This window comes from Castor canadensis, chromosome X (genome assembly GCF_047511655.1).
Source record: "Castor canadensis chromosome X, mCasCan1.hap1v2, whole genome shotgun sequence".
NCBI classification, from domain to species: Eukaryota; Metazoa; Chordata; class Mammalia; order Rodentia; family Castoridae; genus Castor; species Castor canadensis.
This window is the reverse complement of record NC_133405.1, coordinates 67,521,699-67,546,109: the sequence shown is the minus strand read 5'-3', so window position 1 is coordinate 67,546,109 and position 24,411 is coordinate 67,521,699.

Below are 24,411 nucleotides of genomic sequence, written 5' to 3'. Positions count from 1 at the left end.
ATGATAGGGTCCTGCAAGAACAAAGGTACTATAGGGCAGGTGGTTTGCTGGCAGAAAGATGGAGACCCCTTAAAGGCATAGAATGATGAAATGACAAAGAGAGGAAATAAGCCTTGTTATGTCTGGGGCACCCTACCCATCCACCCCATCCCAATATCAGTTTACTAAGGGAAAAGCCACAGATATAGAGAGAACATCCAGAGGTGATTACCTAGGTGGCTAAGAGCCTGTAAAAGATATTGATCTGCCACCACCACAACCCCCATTGAGGTTCCCTTCTGGGACAGGGAAATTTAACTTGGAACCCCAACTGTACAACCTGTTAAATGCAACTCACCGCCTCCTTAATCTTATGAACCCACCATTGGCAGGTGATTGTTGGCTCTGCCCGTTCTCAGGTCCCTTCCATTATTTAGCGACCCCAGTAAGCTTCCTCAACCAGAGCATGCATGGCGCCACATCCAACTCCACAAGCACAAAACCCAAAGTAAGAAATATACAGCTATCTCAGAGGGCACCTAATTGTATCTACAATTCAAGAGGATACTATCCAGTGGGGGAACTGACTGCTAGCCAATGTGCCCAAATCAAAAACTATACAGCCACCACCATTAGATGTACAGTTGACAGACATTGGTGCAGCAGCCCAGGAACCTTCTTTGTATGCAGGACCCTTGCTTATCAGTGCTTGCCAGCTAACTGGAGGGGCATTTGCAAATTAGCATTCCTCACTCCCCAGATAACATAGTGGATGACAATCATACCCTCCCCATAACTTTGATGGCCCACACATGGTCAAACAGAGCTATCCTACTCATAGCTTTATTAATTGGATTAGGGATAACAGCTGGAATAGAAAGAGGCATAGGAGGAATTGCCTCATCAGCCTCCTACTATAATCAATTATCTGTGGATCTAACAAATGACACAGAACAAGAGGCTGGGTCCATAGTGACCATGCAGGACCTGCTGGATTCCCTAGCATCAGTGGTCCTCCAAAATTGGAGAGGATTGGACTTACTCACTGCTCAGAAGGTGTTTTTATGTGAATCAGTCAGGAATAGTCAGAGATATGGCTCAGCAATTGCAGAACCAGCTCACACATAAGAGACAGGAATTAGCGAATTCCTGGAATAGATGGAGCAGCATCTGGAATTGGGCTGCAGGGCTACTCCCCATGGCTAGTCCCCTTTTTGTGCTCCCACTGGCCCTGGTATTTGGCCCTTGCATTCTTAATGCAATAACTCACTTCATTAGCTCATGAATGGAGGCAATAAAGTTGCAGCTCTTGGTAACCTAATATAGGACTTTGGGAAAGGAGGAACCTTATGGAATCCCTGAAATTTAGGGTCAATTCCTGTCCACAAGTAAGAAAAGCATTGAAAGGGGGTGATTAATAAGAAGATTGTCTCAGGCAAGGCTGCAGGACATGAGAAATTTCTAGTTAGGTCATAAAGTGAATTCAGGGCCAAGACAAAGGGCATCATGTAGAGATAATTGCCCATTCCTGCCTTCCTTTGTCTCCTTCTGTAAATAAACTTTCCAAAGCAGATCTCCCCTGTTGCTCTTATCTAAACAACCCCAGGTCTCTAACTCAGCACTCTCTCACCTATTAATCCTAACACATTCCTTGTAACCTGATGCCCTGCACTGCACTTTAAGTATCCCGTGAATTCTTTGTTCAAGTCCCAGAATTTTGAGTGTGAGCTCATCTGGGACCATCAGCATAAAATAAAATCTGAGTTCTTCTCTTCTTGGAGTGTCACTTGGTTTCTTATCTGACAATATTTCCACAACAACCTGTTATTATCAACAGCCCCATCTCTGCTCCAATTTTTCTTTATTAGCCTATTTTGTGTTGCCAGCTACATAGATTGAGTAATATGTGATTCTGTTATTAGCAAATGGTGTTTTCAGAAGATTTTGGTCCTTGCATTCCAAATGGAAGAATATAAGCAGAACACATGGATGGAGTGAGGCAGAATAGCTTTATTGAGGGATGGGGGTTCACCTGTTCTGCCAGGTGAGGAAAGGGAAGAAGGGCTGGGGTCTCTTGGCAGGTTGTTTTTATACCACCTTGAACTTGGAGGTGGGGAGACAATACATCATCACCTGGCTCCTCTCACCTGTAGCCTAGGGGGAGAAGCCCTTGAGTCAAGAGGGGAAGAGACTATTCCTAATCTAGTCTGCCTCAAACTCCCCCTGAGGGACAATACTCTAAAAACTCTTTTTTGAGGATACCAAAGAGGGGGTGGTTCATCTTCGGTAGCTGCTGTGAACTGAGAAGGAGCTGAAGACCTTGCCTATAAGGAATATTGCCCATTTCTTATGGGTGTCCCTGGGGACTTGAACAGTGATATTTGTTGTCTGAATCTTTGTCCAGCCCAATAAAGATTGCTCATGGGCTTCTCTTCCACATGCGGAAGTTGATGGCCCTGCTGTGTTATTGTTTGGGTTTTAATGGCTTTTATTATGGAAGAGATAAATCTGGTTTAGAAGGCATGACCTGAACATCAATAATGATAGAAGCATCAGAAGGGGCCCTGCCAGGTCTGTCAAGAAGGATAAGGTAATTTTGAAATGTGACAGAGAGCCTTATAGTTACTTTGCCTATAGGTGTCTGTATCTGTATCTATTTTAACTCTTAGATGGCCCTCTCTTTTGGACTGTCATTTTAGTGGGTAGTTAAGGGCTGATTACATTAGAGGCCAGGTGTACCAGGGGGTAGGTATTAATCCAACTAGAGAGTAAACATTAAAATGTTAGTTCTGTACAGAAAGAAGACTTACAGTGTCCCCAGGAAGAAGTTAGCTATCATTGAAAATTATATTGCCTTTGCTTAAACAGAAGGCATTGGCCAAAGATGTGAGTTTGCCTTTTGCCAGAAGCCTAGAAGGTTTAAATACTAGAACACATGTGTAAGAGCTCCCTTTTAAAAATCTCTTGGCTTTGGTTACTTTTAGAGATCTGGCATAATTGACTCCCTCTTGATCTGGAGAAGTCCCCACATTTGTGCAGTCCTTTTGAAGTGTTTTGGGTGGCTGAATGCCACTTGTTTCTCTAAGAAGTTGGGGGACACTGACAGTTCATGGGTCATGTCCTCTTAAACTGCTTCTCTGAACAGTTGTCTCTGAAGATTTTGCCAATTTGGCAGTTTTGTCCATTGGTGCAGGAGTGGCTTCCCCTGGGAAGTCCAGAAAATCAGATTTTGTCTCATTGAGGAAGGTGAATAACATATCAAACAGATCAGAAGTTAGTGCCAATGTGACCTTTTGGCCAAATTAAGCAATAAAGAGATTTATTTAAAAATGGCTCTTAGGCTGGGCCTAATTAAATCTAATCGTTTTTCCCATAGGGGATGTACTGATACCTTTAAATTGTAAAGTTTTAGCAGATGACAATTATAAAGTTTTTACAATGTCTGTCCTGGTTGATAGTAAGCACTTGTCAGAGTTATTTTACATGAGCTTGCCTGTAAATGCTCCCAAAGGATCAGAACTGTAATGACTAAACTTAAAGTAACCATGGTTAATTACAGTTTAAACCTTGAACATTGGTTAGGTAAAGTAATGAGTTAGTGGTTGTTAGTACTGTCAATACAGTACTGACAGTAAAAAAACTCTAAATTTTCCAATGGTTAGGAGAAGGCAGGGTCAGTAATTTTAAATACCCTCTGTTTTGATGCTCAATTATATATCATATATATAAAACAATGTTTATCTAGCAAATGTCAGATAAACATTGCTTATGTGCTTATGTGATGAACAGATGCCAGACAAATCAATGTTTAGCTGACAAACTGATGTCAGGCCTAAATGGAGAACTTTTTGTATTTGTCATAAACAGCAGAAATGTTTAAGACCTTATTAGATAGAATGTATCTTAGATAAAAGAACTATAGCTGTTTACATGTATACATTTTTAACTGTAAATGATTTTGTAACATTTAGATACAAGGCACTAGCAATATATTTCAGTGTTATTAGAAAAATACCTTAGGGTTTAGGAAGTATGTAATTGACTGCAATTAATTTTAAATGGGTGATGAAGAGAACTAGTCATCTTATTTTTGGCTAGTAGGATCAAAGCATCTCTCAGTGCTTAAGGATACAGCCAAGTGAATAAGTTGGTATCCCTTATGCTGGCTGGTGGAAAGAGAGGCTGGGAATGGAAGGGGGAAAATCCATTCTCCTCTCCACCCCTGCACAAGTGCTCCTGAATGGAATTTCCAGTGTTGGCTGGTGGAAAGAAAGAGGGAGGAAAAGGAAAAGAGGAAAGTTACCCTTTCCGAGAGAAGAATGAGAGCTTTTGAGATATGTGAAGCATCCTTCTTATACCTTGAAAGCCTCATACAGGTCCCTCTAACATGTTTCCATTAGACTTTTCTGGAGCAAGCAAGTGTCAGGGTACCCTATCCTGAAAGTCAACCATTCTCCTAAGAGCCCATCTCTTTCACTTCTGCACGAGGGTATTTAGATGGGCTGTTGATGCTAAAGGTTGACCCAACTATTAAAACATTAGAACTATTATGCACTTGGCAAAGAGACTGATACCAAAACAACATGTAAAATGAAAAGATAACAATATGTAGGAAGACAATCTGTTGGATGTTAAAAGGAAAATATCTTTTTTTTTTCCTTTTATTATTCATATGTGCATACAAGGCTTGGTTCATTTCTCCCCCCTGCCCCCACCCCCTCCCTTACCACCCACTCCACCCCCTCCCGCTCCCCCCCTCAATACCCAGCAGAAACTATTTTGCCCTTATCTCTAATTTTGTTGTAGAGAGAGTATAAGCAATAATAGGAAGGAACAAGGGTTTTTGCTGGTTGAGATAAGGATAGCTATACAGGGCATTGACTCACATTGATTAAAGGAAAATATCTTAATATGAACTGTTGTAACTAGCACAAAATTAACTATCAAATCCAAATTGCACCAAGGTAAGCTTGGCTGATACAAACCCATCAATCATGGGCAGTTTTCATATTAGGCTATGGAGTTGTAGTCAGTTTGTAAACTTAGAAGATAAGGAAACATACATTTTTAATAATAAACCAATTAAGATGAATGTTTTAAATGATTAGATATGGAAACAGAGATAAGAGGATAAGCATAAAGTTAGGGGACCTGATATCTAAAACCATGGCTTAGATGTTGTTAAGAAATTATTCCTAGACTGCTGATGTTAAATAACTGCATGATTTGGTACCCATAGCAGGGCTGTTGTTGACCTGTAAGTAGCCCCTGGAGCCCAAAAATAACAGGCTCAGTCCTTGGGAGTTAATGACGTGCATAATTTAGTGTTTTAGGGTTATTTACCTTTTTGTAGACTCTTAAAAACTTAAGCTTCTATTATCTCACCTAGAGGGTGAGCTTTTGTTAGGTTTTGGTGAAATTTTGTACCAGCCTATAGTACTAAAAGATATTGATAGTTATTTTGATAAAAGAGAAACCCATTTTTTAACACACATTAGAACCTTAAATTTTGACCTTAGAAAAATTTTAGGCAAACTTTAAACTATAGTCAACCCAATCACACTTATATAAAATTATAAAATTTAAGACCTTAATTTGTATCTTGAAACAACCTTTGTAAAAATCCGAATTTAGATAACACTGTTTTTAATAAAAGTCTTAGTAACCTTATACCTTAAAAGAGTTAGGAAAATATTGAATTAAACAATCTTTTAAATAATAACAACCTCCAAGAACACATAGGTCAAAAAACCTAATTATAAAATACTTAAATGCAAATTATACTCATGATAGAATGAAACAGAGATTATTGCCAGTAAATTTGTGTCCTAAGACAAAGGGATAGTCCCAGACTATCCATAACTTAACCTGCCTCAATTGTGCACTTAAGAGACACCAACAATTTCACCAAAACACCTAGAACTGGTGAATACTCTCAGCAATGTAGTAAGATATAAAATCTACAAACAAAAAGCAGTAGCTTTTCTATATAACAACAAACAGGCTGAGAAAGAAATCAGGAAACCAATTCCATTCACAATGGCCTCAAAAAATACCTAGGTATAAAGTTAATGAAGGAAGTTAATAATCTCTACAACTAACATTATAAAACTTTGAAGAAATTGAGGAAGAAATCAGAAGATGAAAAGACCTCCCATGTTCATGAATTGGCAGAATTAATATCATGCTAATAGCTAAACCACCAAAAACAACCTACAGATTCAATACAATGCCCCATTAAAATCCCAATTTCATTTGTAAAAATAGAAAAATCAATCCTGAAATTCATATGGAAATATAAAAGACCCCAAATATCAAAAGCAAACTTGAGCAAAAAGTGCAAAGCTGGAGGTATCACGATATCAGGCTTCAAATTATACTATAGAGCCATAGTAACAAAAACAAAATGGTACTGACACAAAAACAAACACAAAGATCAATGGAACAGAAGACCTAGAAGTAAAACCACACAACTACAGCCATCTGATCTTTGACAAAGCACCCAAAGACATACACTAGAGAAAAAGATAGCCTCTTCAACAAATGGTCCTAGAAAAACTGGCTATTTACATGCAGAAGACCAAAACTAGACTTTCTCCACCTGTCCAAACATCAGCTCAAAATGGATCAAAGATCCTAATGTAAGACTTGAAATACTGAAACTTTTACCTAAAAAAATAGAGGAAACTCTGCAAGATATAGACATAGGTAATTATTTTCTCCAATTGCCCAGGAAATAAGAGCAAGAATTGACAAATTGGACTGCATCAAATTAAAAAGTTTCTCCATACCAAAAGAAACAGTTACCAGAATCAACTCACAGAATGGGACAAAATCTTCACCAGTTATTCAATAGATAGGAGATTAATATCCAGAATATACAAAGAATTCAAAAAACTAACAAGCAAAAGAATACTCTAATTAATAAATGGGCAAATGTATTAAATAGAAGAAGAAATACAAATGCCTAATAAGTACATGAAGCAATGTTCAACATCCTTAGCCATAAAGGAAATGCAGGTCAAAACTACACTAAGATTCCATCTCAACCCAATAAGATTGGCAATCATCAAGAAAACAAATAACAACTGCTAGCAAGGATACAGGGGGAAAAGAAACCCTCATACACTGCTAATGAGAATGTAAAATACTGCATCCACATGGAAATCAGTGTGAGGGTTCCACAAAAAAAAACCTAAAAAAATAGACTTACTTTATGACACTGTAATACTACTTTTCAGCATATATCCAAAGAAGTGCAAATCAATATACAAGAGAGGTACCTGCATACCCATGTTTATTGCAGCTCTCTTCACAATATCCAAACTGTGGAATCAATAACTGAGATATGCAAGAACAAATGAATGGATAAAGAAAATATTGTATGTACATATACCATGGAATATTATTCAGACATAAAGAAAAATGAAATTATGTCATTTGCAGGAAAATGGATGTAGCTAGAATAAGCTGATTGAGATAAGTCAAGTTCAAAGGGCCAAATATTACATAACTTTGCTCATTTGTTGAAACTAGACCTAAAAACATGATGATGATGATTATAATGATAAAAATAACAACAATAATAGGACTTGAATGTATATGGGGACTGTTGGAGGAGAGGGGGAAAGGAAAGGATACTGAGGGGTGAAGTAGATGGAAATACACTGCATATATTCATATGAAGACAGCATCATGAAATGCACAAACATTGCTTAATGGGGGAGCAAGGAGAGGGAAATGGAAATATAATGGAGGGGGTGAACTTGTCCAAGGTATATTGTATGCATGTATGGAATGATCACAATGAAATGGCTTTGTATTATTAATGTATGCTTATTCAAAAATAAAATAAATTTCTTTTAAAAAACTTTTAAAACAGAAATGTTTACTTTGGATCATGGTTTTGGAGGCACAAGGTCAAGGGACCACATTTAGTGATGGTTTTTTTAACTGCAGAGTCCTGAGGCACTGCAGGTCATCACATGGCAAGATGTATCTGTTTTTATCTGGCCTCCCTCCTCTCTCCTCCCCCACCCCGTCTCTTTCTGTCTCTCTCTATCATAAAACCACCATCACAGGCTTTTCACCTACTCACTTCCCAAATGACCCACCTCGATACATGATACTTGAATTATGTTTCTATTCTCTTAATACCTCACAACAGGGGTTAAATTTCAAAACTTCAATCTTTTGCAAACATTCAAACTATATCCAAACCAAAATAACCCTTTATCATATATTTTTCTCATTCTATTGATTACATTTTCACTCTGATTACTGCTTCCTTTGCTGTGCAAAAGCTAAAATGCTTAAGGAAGTGTCACTTGTCTATTTTTGCTTGTCTATATTTAAAGATTACTTTGGATAGTGTGACAATTTTACCAATATTAATTCTTCCAATCTGTGAACAAGAGATGCCTTTCCTTTTATTTGTATCTCCTCCAACTTCTTTCATCATAATTTTCTAGTATTTATTGCACAAATGTTTTACCTCCTTGGTTAACTTTATCCCTATTTTATTCTTGTTTTAATAAATGGGATTTAAAATTTTTCCATTTCAGAGAGTTCATTATTAGCTTATATAAACGTTACTGACTTTTTGTCTGTTGAGTTTTACACCGCAACTTTACTGAATTTATTCTAATAGGTTTATGAAAACATTTTTACGTCTGCCTACATGTAAGATCATATGTTCCGGTAATGCAGACAATTTTACTTTTTCCTTTTTTATTTAGATGACTGTTATTTCTTTGTCTTACCTCATTACTCTGGCTAGGATTTCCAGCACTGTGTTCAATAAACCTGGTAAGAATGGTCATTTTTATTTGCTCCTGATCTTAGAGGGAAAATGTTCAAGATTTTACCACTGAGTATGATGTCACTATGGGCTTGTCATACATGGACTTCATTGTACATTTCTTCTAATATCAAATATTTTTATTGTTATGTTGGGTGGGGGTATATTGTGGCATTTACAGAAGTTCTTACAATGTATCAAATATATCATACTTGAATTCACCCCTCCACCATTCTCCTTTTTCCTCCCCTGCCCCCATTCCTGGAATGGTTTTAACAGGTATCATTTTTCCATTTACATACATGTGTGTACATTTTTGCACCACATTCACCCTTCTACCCCCTTTCTCTGCCACCTTCTGCCTCCCACTGGTACCAACCTCCCCCTGATAAGGATCTGTTTTGCCCTCCAGTTCTCCAATTTTGTTTAAAAAATGACACTTTTGTTTGAGATAGAGGTAGCTACACAGGGAGTTTCCTTGTGATACTTCCATGTATCTATATATTATAATCCCAATTGGTTCATCTTTATTTTTCTTCATTCTACTTTAGTTCCCTTCTTATGGTGGTTTCAGCCAGTTTAAGAACTCTATAATCATTCTTTTATAGAGAGTATATCAACCATTTTCAATTTCTTAGTTTCCTTCTAATATCAAATTTATTGAGTTTTTTAATCATGAAAGGATGTTAAATTTTTAATGATTTTCCTGAACTTTTAATATGAACATGCTCCTTTTATTCTTCTGCTAATGTATTGTATCACACTTATTAAGTTTCAAAACCATTGCATCCGAAGGATAAATCCAACTTAGTCATAGGGTATGTTACCTTCAATATGCTATAGAATGCAGTTTACTAGTATTTTGTGGAGGATTTGAAAATCTATGTTCATCAGGAATGTTGGCATGTAATTTTCTTTTCTTACAATGTCCTTGTTTGGCTTTGGTATCAGAGTAATGCTAGCTTTGTGAAATGAGATTTTTTTATTCATTTATTCATATGTGCATACATTGGGCCATTTCTCACCCCTACCCCCAACCCCCTCCCTCTTCTTCTGATCCCCCTTCGCTTCCAGGCAGAATCTGTTCTGCCCTTATCTCTAATTTTGTTGAAGAGAAAGTATAAGCAATAATAAGAAAGACAAAGCATTTTTGCTGGTTGAGATAAGGATAGCTATACAGAGAGATTCTTAGCATTGTTTTCATGAACAAATGTGTTACATTCAAAGATGATTCATCTCTAACTCATCTTTTCTCTAGTTCCTGATCCCCTTCTCATATTGACCTCTGCAGTGAGGACATCAAACACTATCATATTTTGGGATTTTTACCTATCCCCATACCTCCCGTGTGTGCTCTCCCCTTATCATGTGACCCATGTCCAGTCACATTACTGTATTTGCCTTAGGTCTAAAGTCGGCATATGAGGGAGAACATAGGATTTTTGGTCTTCTGAGCCTGGCTAACCCTGCTCAGAATGATGTTCTCCAGTTCCATCCATTTGCTTGTGAATGATAAGATCTCATTCTTCTTCATGGCTGAGTAACATTCCATTGTGTATGAATACCACATTTTCTTGATCCATTGGTGAGTACTGGGCATCTTGGTTGTTTCCATAATATGGCTATTGTGAATAGCGCTGCAATAAACATGGGTGTGCAGGTGCCTTTGGATTAACCTGTGTCACATTCCTTTGGGTATATCCCCAGGAGTGGGATTGCTGGATCATATGGAAGATCTATGTTTACATCTTCAAGAAGCATCCAAATATTTTTCCAGAGTGGTTGCACTAGTTTGCATTCCCACCAGCAGTGTATGAGGGTTCCTTTTTTGCCACATCCTCGCCAACACCTATTGTTAGTGGTGTATTTAATTATGGCTATTCTAACAGGGATGAGGTGGAATCTTAGTGTGGTTTTGATTTCCATTTCCTTTGGGCTAGAGATGTCGATCATTTTTCATGTGTTTTTTGGCCATTTGAATTTTTTCTTTTGAGAAAGTTTTTGTTTTGTTTTCTTTTTTTATTTTATTATTCATATGTGCATACAAGGCTTGGGTCATTTCTCCCCCCTGCCCCCACCCCCTCCCTTACCACCCACTCCGCCCCCTCCCTCTCCCCCCCACCCCCTCAATACCCAGAAAAAACTATTTTGCCCTTATTTCTAATTTTGTTGTAGAGAGAGTATAAGCAATAATAGGAAGGAACAAGGGTTTTTGCTGGTTGAGATAAGGATAGCTATACAGGGCATTGACTCACATTGATTTCCTGTGCTTGGGTGTTACCTTCTAGGTTAATTCTTTTTGATCTAACCTTTTCTCTAGTTCCTGGTCCCCTTCTCCTATTGGCCTCAGTTGCTTTTAAGGTATCTGCTTTAGTTTCTCTGCGTTAAGGGCAACAAATGCTAGCTAGTTTTTTAGGTGTCTTACCTATCCTCATACCTCCCTTGTGGGCTCTCGCTTTTATCATGTGCTCAAAGTCCAATCCCATTGTTGTGTTTGCCCTTGATCTAATGTCCGCATATGAGGGAGAACATACGATTTTTGGTCTTTTGGGCCAGGCTAACCTCACTCAGAATTATGTTCTCCAATTCCATTCATTTACCAGCAAATGATAACATTTCGTTCTTCTTCATGACTGCATAAAATTCCATTGTGTATAGATACCACATTTTCTTAATCCATTCATCAGTGGTGGGGCATCTTGGCTGTTTCCATAACTTGGCTATTGTGAATAGTGCCGCAATAAACATGGGTGTGCAGGTGCCTCTGGAGTAACCTGTGTCACAGTCTTTTGGGTATATCCCCAAGAGTGGTATTGCTGGATCAAATGGTAGATCAATGTCTAGCTTTTTAAGTAGCCTCCAAATTTTTTTCCAGAGTGGTTGTACTAGTTTACATTCCCACCAACAGTGTAAGAGGGTTCCTTTTTCCCTGCATCCTCGCCAACACCTGTTGTTGGTGGTGTTGCTGATGATGGCTATTCTAACAGGGATGAGGTGGAATCTTAGTGTGGTTTTAATTTGCATTTCCTTTATTGGTAGAGATGGTGAGTATTTTTTCGTGTGTTTTTTGGCCATTAGAATTTCTTCTTTTGAGAAAGTTCTGTTTAGTTCACTTGCCCATTTCTTTATTGGTTCATTAGTTTTGGGAGAATTTAGTTTTTTAAGTTCCCTATATATTCTGGTTATCAGTCCTTAGTCTGATGTATAGTTTTCAAATATTTTCTCCCACTCTGTGGGTAGTCTCTTCACTTTAGAGACCATTTCTTTTGTTGTGCAGGATATTTTTAGTTTTATGAGGTCCCATTGTCTATACTTTCTCTTAGTTGCTGATCTGCTGGGATTCTATTGAGGAAGTCCTTGCCTATACCTATTACTTCCAGACTGTTTCCTGTTCTTTCCTGTACCAATGTCAGAGTTTTGAGACTGATATTAAGGTCCTTGATCCATTTTGAATTGATACTAGTGCACGGTGATAAACATGGATCTAGTTTCAGTTTTTTGCAGACAGATAACCACTTTTCCCAACAACATTTGTTGAAGAGACTGCCTTTTTTCCACTGTATGTTTTTGGTGACTTTGTCAAAAATAAGGTGGATATAGTTGTGTGGATTCATATCTGGGTCCTCTATTCTGTTCCACTGGTCTTCATGTCTGTTTTTGAACCAGTACCATGCTGTTTTTATTGCTATTGCTTTGTATTATAGTTTGAAGTCAGGTATTGTGATATCTCCAGAATTTCTCTTTTTGCCGAGTACTACCTTGGCTATTCGTGGTCTCTTGTGTTTCCAAATGAATTTTAGGGTAGATTTTTTCATCTCTGTGACAAATGTCATTGGGATTTTGATGGAAATTGCATTAAACATGTAGATTTCTTTTGGTAGTACAGCTATTTTTACTAGATTGATTCTACCAATCCATGAGCAGGGGATATCTCTCCACTTTCTGTAGTCTTCCTCGATCTCTTTCTTCAGGGGTTTGTAGCTCACCTTGTAGAGGTCATTCTTATCCTTTGTTAAGTTTACTCCTAGGTATTTGGGATTTTTTGAGGCTATTGTAAGTGGAATTATTTTCCTATATTCTTTCTCAGTTTGTTCGTCATTGGTGTATAGAAAAGCTAATGATTTTTGTAAGTTGATTTTGCATCCTGCCACCTTGTTGTATCTGTTTATGGTGTCTAGGAGTTTTTGGGTAGAGTTTTTTGGATCTTTAAGGTATAGGATCACATCATCTGCAAATAGCTATATTTTGACAGCATCTTTACCTATTTGTATTCCATTTATTTCTTCTTCTTGCCTAATTGCTCTGGCTAGGAATTCCACTACTATGTTGAATAGGAGTGGGGATAGTGGACACCCTTGTCTCATTCCTGATTTTAGGGGAAATGGCTTCGGTTTTTTACCATTAATTATGATGTTGGCTCTGGGTTTGTCATATATAGCCTTTACAATGTTGAGGTACATTCCTTCTCTTCCTAGTTTTCTTACAGCTTTTATCATGAAGTGGTGTTGAATCTTATCAAAGGCTTTTCCTGCATCTATTGAGATGATCAAGTCATTTTTTGTCTTTGCTTCTATCAATGTGCTGTATTACATTTATAGATTTGTGTATGTTGAACCACGCCTGCATTCCTGGGATGAAGCCAACTTGGTCATGGTGAATGATCTTTCTGATGTGTTGTTGAGTTCAGTTTGCCATTATTTTATTGAGGATTTTTGCATCAATGTTCATTAAGGAGATTGGCCTAGAGTTCTCCTATTTGGAAGTGTCTCTGTCTGGTTTTGGGATGAGTGTAATACTGAAATGACTTTTAAAGTGTTTCCTGCTTTTCAATTTGGGGGAACAGATAGACACCCATGCCAGCATTGACACCCCAACCATGGGTTGATTTTATAAATGTTATACCAACCATTTTGACTATTCATCAACACAGCAAGGGAATGCATTATAGAGTATCTAATCAATTAACAATCATCTCTGTTATTTATAGGATAAGCACTTATTGCTTTAAAAATTCCTGTCTTCCAGCCACTGAACACCACTTTCTATTGTCTACCTTCCATTAATGTTTGCAATTCTGCATTCTCCCACTGATATCTGATCCTTAATCCCTACCTGGGGATAATTTTTAAGTTGTACAATTAAAAAATAGAATCAATGTTTGGAACAACCACCATTTCATCAGAATTAGATAATGAAAATATTGGAGAATTATGGTGATATTGATGTATACACTGTACACATGTTCCTAAAATACATTCATGATAGCCTCCCGAGTGTTAAAATTAGCTTTTTAATGGCATAGCCACATTGTTTAGATAAGCTCCAAAAAGTAAATCCAAGAATAAGCAGAAGCAAAAGAGCAAGATCTGGCTTTAATCTGATGACATTGAGTCAAATCAGCAATTTCATCCTAGTCTTTAAAAACATTCTATTAAATTGTTGAACCTACCAAATGCACATTATGGATACAACTATAATCCCTCTTTCAAAGACCTTCCAAATTAATTATACAAAAGATGATCTCTGAGTCCTTTAGTTCTCAGTTAAGCTTCTATGAAGATGATAGGCTTTAAAGCAATTGTGGGGAGTATTCGTGAACTGGAAAAATCCTAAGTCTTCTCCCTATTCTTCTCAACTTTATGTACCTAGTAATTAACTATTCTTAAATCTAATGGTAAAAAATCACTTTTTATATCCTGAACTTCCCAGGGCTTCTTGAAATTGAGGTATAGTATATTTCTTCATTATATTAATTTCTTCAAATTTACATACATCCCAAATCTTTAAGATTCCTTTAGCACAACCATGTGGGTTAAAGGATTCATATGAAATATTGATGTTTGAGTGTACTGTCTTCATTTGGGAATTCTTAATGTAGTCCCTAAAATAAATATTTAACATAGCAATACTTCTATCTTTTCCTGAAAGGTGTTGTCTAAGATGTTGTGGGATCATGCAACCCTATTACATGGTGTTCCCTTTTTCACCAGTTGCATTTCATTCATAAAGGAAGAATTCTTTACTCTCTATTCTTTATTTCTAACTCCAATTTCTTCCAAACTTAATACAGTCACAGAAATCATTCAACATGAAGTGGGTTAATGGCTTTTTCATGAACACTTGGATTGAGTTCATTCCAATTTGGGCAAACACAAATAGTTTCTTCATTATTGGGAAAGTTAGAACTTCCTTAAGGAACTTGGAACTTGGATTATTCTTTTTGTCCAAGGGTGGGTCAGACAAATGTAAGGAAACTGCTTTCTCATTTTTCTCAAGGAAGCCCTAAACCATGAAATAAAACCAAATGCTGACAATTCAGGCTGGCTTTTCTGATTCATAATGTGAGTGGATTTTATTTGTAAGGTGACTGTTCTCTTGCAGTTTTATTTTCTTTTCCAAAGATATATATTAAACCATACTGCAGATGTAAATTATTTTTCCTTAGAAAGTAATATTTTTTTAAAATCATTTTCAAATAAAAGATAGGAAAACCACTAGACCCCAGAGTGAGGGTTGTTCAGGCTTGATATTCATCTAACATTGCAGAAAATGATGGAAAGCAATTGGATTGCTTTGTGTTACATATCCAGAACTAGCCTGATGTGTCTTGCACATAATAGTATTTAAGATGACTATTTTGTTTTGCTTGTAGGAAAGGGGTAGGACAATTGAAGAAAGTGAAAGTTACCACTGTCAATCAACCTGGGACAGGAATTAAAATAGAATTTAAATGGGTATGCCTTCTCCCTTTGTTGGAGTCAGGGAAAATTAATTTGGCAGACCAAGGAGGGAGTGGGGACTCCTCTTTGTGAGAGGCTATATTGCAGCTGACAACAAGCTAAAAGATATGACCAATAAAAGAATACTGTGGAAGAGATATTGATATCTTATACCCAGTTTTGTGTTTTCTTTTTCTATATAGTATTTCTCCCTTGTACCTGTAAGGTTCTAGTAAAATTGAGTTAAAGGCACAGCTTTGTGTTAATTGGAAATTAAAGGAAAGTCCACACTTAGGGTGAACACCATCTTAGTGAAGAAGTGATTACCAACAAAGAAACCTGAAATAGCCATATGAAGCAACAGGTGATAGGTGACTATTAAGACAGATTTCTGGTCAAGAGCAAAATAGTAGTTACTAGAGGCTGATAGAGAAAGGGAGATCACTTTTAGGGGTGGAAAGAGATTGTCTAATGGGTAAAATATTATAGTCAGATAAGAGGAATAAATTCTGGTGTTTTATTAAACAGATGGTGATTATAGCAAATAATATTGTATCATATAATTGAATGACCAGAAGAGAGGATTTTAACTACCCTCATCACAAGCAAATGACAAATGATTCCTAAGATGAGTGACTTAAGTACTGTGAGTTGATCAACGCCCAATGTAAAAAAGTACAAAAAAGTCACACCGGATCCCACAAAGGTGTACAATTATTATTTGTTAATTAAAAATTTGAACTACAAAAATATTAAGACAAAAAAGCAGATTTCTGGAACTTATAGGAAGAAGCTAATAAAACATGATGAAATTTTGCCTCAGATATTTGATTTAAAAAAGGGAAAATAGGGGAGTTTCAGAACATGAAGCTAGCATGTTATTTATTTAATGAACAATGTATACTTCTGTTCAAATCTTTTTTCTTGTGCTTTTTTATTATATGTTAATTTTTATGAGAATATATTCATTGTAGAGGGGGGATCATTGTAACAATTCCAAATATGGTGCATTGGTTAGGTCACGCCTTCTGTTTCTCCCCCTCAATCCAACTCTCTGCCTCACTTAAAGCTATCGTAAGACCAATAGATTTCTTCTATTTTATATAAGTCTATGAAGTCTATCTACCATATTCCCTCACCTTAATCTCCTTCATTCACCCTCCTTTCTCCCCACAAATACCTTCCTACACACACTGTACCTATTTTACAGTCCTATCTTTCATTTTTAATATCTAAGCTGATATTCATTAGGGTTTCTCAATATAGCCCCACTGTGAGTACACTTTACTTTGATCCATTCAATCCCTTCCATTACTCTCCCTTATGCCATTACTTCCAACCCCCCCATTTTTAACAGCTTTCAAAACATATCCTTATATCCTCTACCTTCACAGATGTTATGTTTTATGATATTACTGATGCTCTATCATTCTCTTTTCCTTTCCCTCTTTCCCCAAGTTCCATAGAGAAGTTCCACAATTACAAACCTGTTCTACATATGAGTTTGTATATGATAATATTTTTGTTTGTGTATGTGTTTATCTTTTGGATCTATCTTCCACATATGAGATAAAACATGTGGCCTTAGTCTTTCTGAACCTGGGTTACATCACTTAACATGATGTCCTCCAACTGCATCAATTTACCTTCAAACCACATGGTGTGATTATTCTTTATGGTTGAGTAATACTCCAGTGTGTATATATGCCACAATTTCTTGATCCATTCATCAGTAGTAAGGCATCTGAGCTGTTTCCAAAGCTTGGGTATTGTGAATAGTGCACTGGTGTCTCTACTGTATCCTGCCTTACATTTTTTTAGATAGATGCCCAGGAGTGGTATCACTGGATCATATGGCAGTTCTATCTTTAGCTTTCTGAGGAATTGCCATACTGCTTTCCATAGTGGTTGTACTAATTTTCATTCCCACCAACAGTGTACAAAGTGTATAGGGTTCCTGTTTCACAGCCTCCTCACCTGCATTTGTTGTTTTTGCCATTGAATATGGTCATTCTAGCTGTGGTGACATGAAAGTGTAGTTTTGATTTGCATTTCTTTCATAGCCAGAGAACACTTTTTCATGTATGTATTGATCATTTGTACCTCTTTCCTTTGAAAATTCCCTATTTAATTCATGTGCCCATTTCTTCATTAGGATGGTGATTTGGGGGGGGGGCGGGTTGAGCTTTTTTGAGTTCCCTATAGATTCTGCTTATTAGTTCCTTATCAGATGAATAGCTGGCAAGGATTTACTCCCATTCTTTGGGATATCCCTTAAGTCTAGTGGTTGTTTCTTTTGCTGTGCAGAAGCTTTTAATTTGATGCAGTCTTATTTATTCATCCTTTCTCTTAATTGTTGAGCCATTAGAGTTGTATTTAGGAAATTATTGACTATGCCTATATGTTCCAGTGTATTCCCTACTCCTTCCTACAGTTATTTAAAAGTTTCAGGCCTTACATAAAGATCTTTTGTCCACTTTGAATTGATATTGATACAGGGTGGAAGACTGGGATCTAGTTTCAGTCTTCTACATGTGGATAGCAATTTTTCCAGCACTATTTGTTGAAGAAGCTGTCTTTTCTCCATCTTATGTTTTGGATACCTTTGTCAAAACCAGGTGGGCATAGCTGCATGGATTCATATCTGGGTCTTCTATTCTGTTCCACCTGTCTTCATACCTGTTTTTGTGCCAGGACCATGATATTTTTATTACTATGGCTCTGTAGTATAGTTTGAAGTCAGCTATTGTGATAGCTCTGTGCAGGATTCTCAATCAGAGACACAGGACACAAAGCAGTTCAGCAGGAATCAATGTTTTATTGTGCCAGCACAGACTCAGTGGACTGGAGTCCAAAGGCTGAGCCCCAAGAACAAAGGGGCCTTACCTTATATACCTTGCAAGCAGGTTACAGAAGCAAGAAGCAAGGTTTAACCCATATATGGTTACATTCAACTCTATTGGCTACTTCACCTCCCAGTACTGTGTGACCTTCACATTTAAATTCTTTAAGTTTATGTCCCTGGTATGTTGCTTGATTTTTTTCCTGGACTTCCTCCCTGCTACATTATTCCCCTCTTTGATGCTTGGACCCACCTAGGGTCAAAGAACATCATCCTGATTTAGAGGTTTATATTTCCACAGCATCATTATATGGGAGGCAGTTGTTTTTCTTTCTTTTGTGGCCTCCATAATGGTCCTGATAGACCATAATACCAGAGGAACCAGGCAGGGTACCACCAGACATGCTCCCAAGACTAGACCCACCACTCCAATCAGGGTTTTGAATCTGCCCAGGGCAGAAAACCACCCACCGAACAGACTGTCTGAGTCCCATCTTTTCCTCACCTGTATGGGTACATGTGCCTTCTAATATCAGTGGCAATTTCCATTACTTCTTGACCATTGTCATCTATGTGGAAGCAACAGCCTGATCAGTTGAACTTGCCACATACTCCCCCTCCTCAGCTAAAAGATAATCAAAGGCCAGGCAATTTTGATACATAACAGTTCTCATTTGGGTCTGTTGTCTGGCCAGTATCTCTAGGGCAGAGGCATTCTGGTTGGCAATACTTTCCATGACTGCCTGTAACCTAATGATTCTGTTGAGCATATAGATAACAGTCCAGTAACCCCAGATCCCATCCTGTGCCCAGGTGGCTGATCCATAGGTCTCAATAATCCTCTGGGGAGGACATTCATCTTGTCCTAATTTTTGTTGCCTCTCCCACTTAATGGTCCCTTTTTATTCTAAGCCCCAGAGTGTCAAAAAGGGGAACTCCCAGCTGTTCCCCTTGGTAGTTGAGCAAGAAGAAGAATCCCAAATGGATAACTCCTTGGAACCTGTCTGGTGCTCTCCACCACCCCAGGACTACAAGCAGTCAGTCCGAGCTTACCTTAGCCCTGGTGATTTCCTTACATGGAAAGCAAAATATTATGATAAATGTGGTGAACAGGCACAAAGAAATAAGGATACAGGGGTTCCTTTAACTGAGGTCCAACTGCAGGAGGTTGGCCCATTTGCCGATGCCCTTCAACAGATGCAAGGCTCTCCCCCATATTTTGATCAGGTAAGACTTTGTGCCAAGAGAGCTTGGAGTAGCCTCACTGACTCCAGTGGAGAATCAACTGAAAGTTTCTTGCAACTAAAACAAAAAGCCAATGAGCCATGTGCCAAATTCTTGGCCTGTGTAAAACATGCTATCAGCTGCAAAATTCAACATGCAGATGCACAAAGGTTCTTGGTCCATCAGATTGCATATGAAGGAGCCACCAAGGAATGTAAATGAGCTATCAGACCAGTAAAGAATGGAGATCTTTCTACTTGAGTTTCTGCTACCCAGGATATTGGCAATCAAAAATATATTGCCACTGCTCTTGCGGCCACCCTAACTAAAGGGAGCCCTACTCTCTCCCACACTACATGCTTTGGATGTGGACAAAAAAGCCACTGGAAAAGGGACTGCACTGAAGGCAAAGGTTACTGGGGCCCAAAGCATGTCCCACCAGGAGGAAAACCTTCTAAAATGTGCTCACAATGCAATAAAGATTATCATTGGGCTAAAGACTGTAAATCCAAATACCATGCTGATGAGAGACCTTTAAAAGGGACTGCGAGCAACCTTCAGCTCCATCCCAAGAAGGAACAATTTCCTGTATCCAGTGGAAAAACTCCCGGAGTTCAGGATTTAATCTCCTGGTCTTAGAGGCATTAACCATCTCTCCGGGTAATACACCAGTCCCAGTAACATGTCATTTCTATAACTCTGTAAAAGAATTAACAGGAATAATCATGGGGAATGAAAAGTATCTTCTTCAAGTACTAACTGAGCATCCTTATTACACTATGTTGCAATTCAAATCTCCAACAATAGTCTATGTTTCTAGCTCTAGGCAATGGTTAGCATTAGAGAAGGACGCCAAGATTGCAATATTTTTGCCTTTATCATCTGAGACTTCTTATCAAATATATTGGACTCAATCCATTTTAGATCAAAGGCCCTTAGCTACTATCAATATTAAGGGAATAGCTTTTTGAGGTCTTCTAGACACAGGAGCAGATCAGAGTGCTATCCCTCAATCATTATGGCCTAAACATTGGAGAATAAAAAGAGGAATCACAGTACAAGGAGTAGGGGGACCACAATTAGCCAATATTAGTGCAGAGGTATTCCAATGGGCGGATGAAGAAGGCAATTCAAGGACTTTTCAACTTTTCATAATTACAGGACTACAATTGTGCTGATGGAGGAGAGCAACAATTGCTCATGACTCTTACCATGCACAAAGCTCAACCTTGGGAGGAGGCTCTTTCCCAGGCTCAACAAGATAAGACAATCATAAGACCTTGTAGGCAGGCCCTTTCCCAACATTCGTCCTATTGCTGTGGCCTTGGTTAGTTTTGTAACCATCCCCCCTCCTAGCGGCCACTAATATGAAGTCCCAGCCCACAACTATACCACTTAAATTGTTAATCAATGAGCCTATATGGGTTGATCAGTGGCCACTTTGTGGACATAAATTACAACAGGCTAATATTTTGGTACAACAACAAATAAAAGCTGGACATGTGGATCCTTCCAATAGTCCATGGAATAGTCCTATTTTTGTAATAGAAAAAAAAGGCCAAAGGAAAATATAGATTAATACATGACCTTCGAGCAATTAACAAAGCCATGCAAACCATGGGTCCTTTACAACCTGGCCTTCTCCTTCCATGATTCCTGTAGGATTTACAATTATAATTATAGATTTAAAAGATTGCTTTTTGACTATTCCATTACATGACAATGATAAGGAAAAATTTGCCTTTACATTGCTATCCATTAATAATGAAAAACCATCTCAATGATATCAACCGAAAGTATTACCTCAAGGCATGAAAAACAGTCCCACCATATATCAGGCATATGTCCATGATGCTCTTATACCCTTCTATAAAAAATGGCCACAAATTAAATGTTTTCATTATATGGATGATCTTTTAATTGCTCATCCCTCATTTACTCTATTACAACAGGCTTCAGAGACTTAAAAAGATGCCTAGCCAAGGAAGGTTTAAGTATAGCTCCTGACAAAACATAGCTCTGCCCACCATTCAAATATTTGGGACACACTATAGTTGATAATATATTCAAACCTCCTAAACTAAAATTAGACATAAAAGAGGTTATGACATTTAATGAATTACAGACACTATTGGGAAACATTAATTGGATTCAGCCTTTTCTTAAGATTCCCTCAGACCCTTTAAAACCTGTATTTGATCTATTAAAAGGAGATTCACAATTAAACTCATTAAGAAAATTAACTCCAGAGGTACAACAGGCTATACAACTTTTTTTTTCTTTTTCATTTTTCTTTTATTATTCATATGTGCATACAAGGCTTGGTTCATTTCTCCCCCCTGCCCCCACCCCCTCCCTTACCACCCACTCCACCCCCTCCCGCTCCCCCCCTCAATACAGGCTATACAACTTGTTGAAACCACTCTTCAACATAGTTTCATTAATAGGATAGACCCCAGTCAGCCCCTCCAGCTACTCATATGGGGTACTCCAACAGGGGCTATTATACAATGGCCAAATAAAATGATAGAGATGCTCTTTGCCCATAACACCCCCCCTAAGACTATTACTCCCTATATAAAAGAGGTAATATATCTAATTATGAAGGAGGAAAGGCAAAGATGGAAACAACTGTCTAGCAATGATCCATGACTCATAGTTACTCCCTTCACCAATATTCAAATAGACTATCTTTATCAACAAAACTATTTATGGCAAATTACAATTAGTGATTACTCAGGACAATTTGACAATCACTATCCCAAAGACCCTACCATAAAATTTTTAGCTTCTCAGGCCTGGATTCTACCTCGCATCACAGCCACCAAACCCCTAGCCAAATACAATCACAGTATATACTGATGGCACCAGTAAAGGGACAGCAGGTTGTATCATTTACTCCTCTTCAGGGACATATACAGAACAAATAAACATTGCAACTCCAGGAGCAACTGCACAACATGCTGAAATCATAGCAGTTCTTGCAGCCCTGTGAGATCTCCCTGATCCAGTCAATATAGTTTCAGACTCCCAATATGTAGTTAAAGCCATTAACTCTATTGAAACAGCTAGACTAAAAGGAAATCCTAATTCTACCATTTTTCAGTTATTCACACAGGTTCAATTGGTCATTCAAGCTTGTACTTCTCCATTTTTTATTACTCATGTCCATTCACATACTGGCCTGCTTGGCCATATGGCCAAAAGAAATCAGGCAGTAGATCCGTTCATCTCCTTCACTGCTGTTGAGAACTCTCAAAATCTTCCATTTCTCAACAGGCCTTACAAAGCCACTCTTAACTACACCAGAGTGCTAACATGTTACACAAACAATTCCCAACCTTGACTCAAGACCAATGCAAACATTATTAAGGCCTGCCCCACCTGCAGTACTCTTCTACCTTTGGGCCCTAATACTGGTATCAACCCTCGTGGTCTGAAAGCAAATCATATCTGACAAACTGATATTACTTATATTCCCCAGTTTGGTAACTTAAAATATGTTCATGTGACAGTGGACACATACTCTGGTGTTTGCTTTGCCTCAACCCATACAGGGGAAACTACCAAACATTCCCTTGGTCACCTACTTGGTGCTTTCATAACCTTTGGAATTCCAAAGTCCATAAAGACAGACAATGGTCCTGCCTATATAAGAAAAAAATTTCAACAATTCTGTACATTATGGGACATTACTCTCAATACTGGGATTCCTTACAATCCTCAAGGCCAACCCATTGTAGAACAACAACATCAAAGTATCAAAAACCAACTTTTTAAAATAAAAAAGGGAGACTTCACCTCTAAATCTCCACTTACCCAATTACATCTCATCCTATTAACTTTAAATTTTTTCTCACTTGACAGTCAAAGCATTACACCTATGGAAAAGCACTTCCATGCATAGAACACCTGCCCACTTGTGCGTGTTCTTTGGAAGAATTTAGAGACAAACATATGGCAGGGACCTGACCCTTTACTAACTACATGTCGAGGGTATGCTTGTGTCTTTCCAGAACATGAACAATGACCAAGAAGGTTGCCTCTCTGATGCATCAAATCAGTCACAGCCATTAAAGGGACCCATGAAGAGACTTCAGCTAGACAAACATAATCTTAGTCATTGGTTTAATTTTGGACTTAAAGGACTAACAGGCATAAGTGGACTCATGCTTTTGGGTCTACTTAGTATTATATGGCTAATCACTTGAGTAACTGCCGCAAAAAAGAAAAATTTCTAAATGCTTTTTTCATAAAATATAAAAAAGGGGGGATGTGGGAAACCCTCAGGACCCCCAAAGCCTCTTGGAAAAGAGCAGAGTCACTGTAGCTTTTGTGCAACAGCCCTAAGAGAGATTGCAACAGTCCAAGAGGACAGTTGCTGAATTCCCCTGTTTTCTCTCTGTGTGAGACCAGGAAGACCCAATTCCAAGAACATGATGTTCCACACATGGACTCATAGCCATAGCAACATGACAGTCAATCTTAGTACAAAGGTCAAGGGAAACCTAGGGACTGCTATGTACTCCTTCTTGCTTTTCTGCACTGCTTAAATACACTCTTCAGAAAATAAACTATGCCATTGCTGCCCAGCACAACCCCGAGTTCATGTCGTTATTCACTACTTGAGCACCCAAGACCAGAGTTGGAGCCCCCATTGTAGCTAGACTGTGGCAGTAGAACAATTTAAGAGGCTGTCATTAGTTAGAGAATCATACATTGGGAACCATTTTCCAATGGAGGCAATGTCCAATACCATGTAGACCCATCAGGCCACCAGATTAGATTAGTCCCATTCCAAGAGAGTATCCTTTTATAGGGGGCCTCTCCACCCACTTTCCATATTC